This window comes from Sinocyclocheilus rhinocerous, unplaced genomic scaffold (genome assembly GCF_001515625.1).
Source record: "Sinocyclocheilus rhinocerous isolate Xijiao unplaced genomic scaffold, SAMN03320098_v1.1 scaffold196, whole genome shotgun sequence".
NCBI lineage: Eukaryota > Metazoa > Chordata > Actinopteri > Cypriniformes > Cyprinidae > Sinocyclocheilus > Sinocyclocheilus rhinocerous.
Genome location: NW_015633546.1, coordinates 1,141,524 through 1,141,793, shown reverse-complemented (window position 1 = coordinate 1,141,793; position 270 = coordinate 1,141,524).

Genomic DNA, 270 nt, shown 5'->3' with positions numbered 1-270 from the left:
ACAGTCATTCATGTAGATTTGTGTAGTAAAAAATGTTTTTTTGTGTTTTGAAATGATGAGGTAAAGATGATCCCCTCAATTGCTGCAAGTGTTTACTTTTGACTGGGGTTCTGTTATTTAAATTTTTAATAACATTATTTAATTATTATTCAGTTATTGTCAAAACGCATAATTTTACATGGCATATTTTATTTACTATTCAAAATTGATAGCTTTAAAAATAATGAAAACTATCAATTGCATTTTCTATCTTTTCTGTAAAAATAGATG